Here is a 4,392-nt window from a genome sequence, read left to right as displayed (position 1 = left end):
CACCACGGGATTCCATTGTCTTTCAGCCGTCTTGCGACGTAAACACCTGCCCCGGCTCTCAAAATGATTATACACATGCCGCGCGGCTGTTCAAGAGCTTCCCGCGCACGCGGAGCGAGTGCATTCCGTTTCTCAGCTTTCAGCCTCTTGCTCAGAGCTCAAGAATCCCTCCGTCGAGTGCAGGTCTGTTTACCCTGAATTATACAGGACGTTTATGTAATCTCTTACTCTTAAAATGAACTTAATGCAGGTGGGGATAGCCTTGTGTGCTTCCTCTTCTCACCGCCCGTGTTCCAGGAAGATGTTTATCTCACAACTACCAGCCAGTGTTTAATTATATATGGCTCCTGTCCTCTGCCCAGACCTGCTGTACTCTACAGCAGGCTTGTGCAAAATGACTCCTAAATTGCAATTCAATTCTTGAATTTGAATTGAGGTCAAAAACAGGATGTAGAATTATACTGTCACAGCAGCCAAGAAGTAGCCTGACGTAGTCATACTCAATTCTAGTCAGAATTTGAGTCTGATACTGCTCCATAGAGCTGTGATTATGGGGCGTGTTTCAAACGAACCAGGAAAAAAAATGCCTCTGCACTCAATTGGATAGACCTACAACCAATCAGAGCAACGGAGTGTGTGACGTATGTTAAGCGACGCATAGTTGATGTCAACAGAACTCAACTGCACGCTAGAAGAAGAAAATGTGAGCGATTTTCGCAGGTGTTGTAAAAATAATGTAAGGATACACGGAGTTCTTCAACACACGAACCTCATTTTTGAGAGAAACAGTAAAGGTGAATGCATATACGATCGATCAAGTTATCCGTTTAGGATTACAACTCCACAACACTGCAAACAAATCGCATCGCATTTGTCGGTCCTGTCAGAACTTTATAACACGGTTGGAACGCGACATGCCCGTGTTTAAAAAATGGACAGAAGACGAAGGAGACCAGCCTGAAAAACCGTGTTCATCTGAGGCATCAGAGACGCCCCGGACTCCGAAGACGTTCTGCCCCAATCCGTCAACTCCAACCGGTACAAAAACGCGAAGAAGCATTACAGAGGTAAGCTTGTTAATACATTTCTACTTCTTATGATATGACTATGAGAATAACCTCGATTGCCACGTTTCACATGAGTTAATAGTGAGTCGTGATTATTGTCCAATGTGATAAACACTGTGCATTCCCACACTCCTCATTTCCGTGAAATCTATCTATGATTAAATCATCTAGTCATATTTTGACATGCCTAGTATTCTGGAAGCCAGCCCGAATTTCAGTGTAGTGTGAGCAAATGTTACCAGGATAAACTTGTACCTGATGTGTAAGTTGGCCTCTGTCACTTTGTCAATATGTAGAAACTTCATTTTGTAATGGACTAGCATGTTATCCAACCCCCACTCTGTGCTCTGCACCTCTGTGGGGGGTGGGCAGTGTTTCTCTGACCTGCTCAGCAATTGCATCTGGTGTCACCATATTTAACAGTCTGTATTTTCCAATGTATTGTCAATGCACGTTATACTTATTAGGCTATACTGTAATTCTTCACACTGATGTGTTCACTTATATTTCAGGTTGTCACCCATTTTCCATCCACTTGACCTCCACCTGGAACACCTAAACAATTTACTCAAATCATTTATGAGAGGATTGGGACCAAACATGTCAGAAATGTCAGCAGCCAGAATCAGTAGGTCCATTGGCATCGTCAAAGAGCTAATGGACAAAACGGACACAGAGCTGGAGCTGACAAGGCCGGCTGGCATTCATCATGTGGCCCGAGAACAGGACGTTTTAACACTGGTAAACGTTTTCACAACTTTCCCAGCAAAAATCACCCAGGCAGGCAGTCTCATGCATTCCCGAATTTCAAGAGAAACTTATTGGCAAAGCTGAATTACCAGGAGAAAATAATGGACTGGCAAAATGTGCCTATTTAAATAATTAAGTAAATGTGAAATGTAAATGGTGATGGTAATTTGTAAATATTGTTTTCGTAAATGACAATGTAAATAATTGTTTTCACATAATAGTTTAGTAGTATCCACATTCTTGAAAACATTTTTGTGTTTTCTTATTGGTTGTATGTTCAAAGTTCAGCGTATATCTTCAAACATTACCTATTATGTGTAGATATTAAAAATCTTTATTGACATGTCTTATTGTTTGTCTTTAAATGCAGAAACATCACCAACCAGTAGAGAAGTATAAACCATTTTAATTTTATTCAAAAATATTAATGTAACAGAGGTAAAAAAAAAAAGGCATTTGCACAACAACAGGACCCTGAAGCTACACATTTGAGCCTGAATTTGAAGCTAGCCTGAGATCTTCAACATTGACAAGCCTGATTCCAAGTTACTTGGGGATGATTGTATCTTATCATCCTCATCCTCGTCATCAAAGTAACCAGTGTAATCCATGTCAACCTGAACACGGTCATCCTGAACAACACAGTCATCAAACAAATTAGTTTGACTCTGTTCGATGTCATCAAAAACCTCATGCATAATTCATAGTATCTCTTTTGCATGTTCCAGCTTGTATGTAGGGAGATTATGGATAATGAAGTCCAGGTCAAATATCTGTGTGCACTGTTCTAAAACTGATCAATGAGTTCATCTCCAAAACCAGTGCAGGCTGTGTCGACTGTGTAAAGTGGTATGTTTTTATGGTCCTGAAGTAAACTACTCCTGTAAGTTTGTAACAGTTCCCTGATCAAAAGTGTGCCCTTAGGTGTGACTATTCTGTGTTTGTGGTGTGATGAAACCTCCCCTTGAAAGTGTTCATATTTGGGGATTAGCTCCCCACAACCTTCAGGTTCACAAGAACAAACAGAATGGCAGTGAGTGCAGCACAGATGTCCTAGATCAACAGATGTGGTGTGTTCCTCAAAATGGCAGTACAAAGCTTTCCGCAGACAACTAGTGACTCCATTAAAGTACCGTCTTAACTGCTGGGTCAAGCTTTGTACTAACATCCCTCACAATCCAGTGTAGGCACTCCAGTGTATGGCCAGGTACTTTAATCAGACCCACTCTGATGTTTGTTCTGTTTGGGCTCAGGGCCAAATTTATTGGATTGTCCATCTGAAGCTGTTTCATAACCCTGGCTCTGGATTCCCGATCAGCAGAAGCGGTCAATGTCAGCACAGGTGTACCTGGAATATATAGCAGTACAAAAAGCAACCAATAAGTAACAGTAAAAATAAGACATTATGAGTAGTATCATTTAGTACTTTTTAATGACTGTACTGACATCTAAAAAGAATACATCACTTATAAGGGGTACAGTGACTAGCCTACCAATATGGATATGGTGCTTGAGTACATAAAGCAACACCCAAATGCCCTTCTGCCCTTTTGCAGCCTGACCACTGATAGAAATAAAACAGTAACCTACATTAGAATGTTTTAACAGCTAGTTCGCTACAATCACACTAACGTTATGATTGTACCAAGTCTGAGTTAGCGAACGTACAACGATACCTAGGCTACTATGTTTACAACATGGGATTCATATCACGACATTGGGAGTTATTTACTAAGTCAGACAGTTAGACTCTCTTACCATTTGTAAGTTAGATGAACTTCGTCCACGACGATACCCATTGCGTTGGCTTAAAAACATCGGAGCCTAGCATGTCCCTCCACTTGTTGTTCAGCAGCCAGGATTCCGGGCTTCAAAAAAGGATCTGGCAACGACCGCTGGCTATATCCACCTCGTCGTGCACGCCGAGTTGCATCGCCGTGATGCCCATTTCAGTTGCTTCGGCAAAAAACATCTTTCTTATCAACAAATGCCTTGATCCCGTTACTCTGTTCCTCTTTTAAAATTAATTCGCTGTCGATATCTTCTAGAACAGACCTGATAGCAGAATCTACACATCTCAATTCTCCAGCGGCAGCCATCGTTGTTGTAAACGAATTCAACCCAAGCGCTCTTTGGTGACGTGGTGGATTACGTTACTGTTGAGCATCTGTCCATCATCGTATAAAGCCCGCCCTGACAATTTGATTGGCCCGCCAGTATTTGGGCGAGCATACTCGCGCCACTATTGATCAATGCCAGACCGAACTTCCCGACCTCAAACGTTGTGGGCGGGACTAAGTTCGGAATGGCACCCAGGCTAGCCAAGAAGGCCCCATTCAGCAGAGAGTGACATTTCCCATGGTGGTAAAAATGCTGCTACCTACACCTCTAACTTCACACGTACACACACACACACACAAACACACACACACAAAGCCTTTGGGGAATTGATGAATTACCAGGTCTCTGGGGAGGGGGTAACAGTGGGTTGAGGAGTGTGAAACGCTGTGATTAGCCTTTACCCTTGGTGATGAGAATGCTGTCAGTGCCTCGCTGCCCAGATCATCCTCCCAGG

General features: G+C 42.5%; 2 long non-coding RNA genes across 2 annotated transcripts; one reads left to right on the top strand and one right to left on the bottom strand.

The window, feature by feature from the left end:
• The first annotated feature begins 816 nt into the window (after positions 1-816).
• Positions 817-2,163, top strand: LOC143103356 (uncharacterized). The gene is made up of 2 exons (XR_012982777.1): positions 817-1,067; positions 1,580-2,163. It is a non-coding gene; the product is annotated as an uncharacterized LOC143103356 (long non-coding RNA).
• Positions 2,164-2,203: 40 nt separating this feature from the next.
• Positions 2,204-4,132, bottom strand: LOC143103357 (uncharacterized). Its single transcript, XR_012982778.1, has 2 exons — positions 3,576-4,132; positions 2,204-3,165 (listed from the first exon to the last, which is right to left on the bottom strand). It is a non-coding gene; the product is annotated as an uncharacterized LOC143103357 (long non-coding RNA).
• Positions 4,133-4,392: the final 260 nt, after the last annotated feature.

Source organism: Alosa pseudoharengus, unplaced genomic scaffold (assembly GCF_046254945.1).
Source record: "Alosa pseudoharengus isolate Yale_2024_CS ecotype anadromous, Long Island Sound unplaced genomic scaffold, YU_APseudo_1.1 YU_APseudo_1.1_scf_4, whole genome shotgun sequence".
Classification (NCBI taxonomy): Eukaryota; Metazoa; Chordata; class Actinopteri; order Clupeiformes; family Clupeidae; genus Alosa; species Alosa pseudoharengus.
This window is presented reverse-complemented; position numbering and strand designations above follow the sequence as displayed.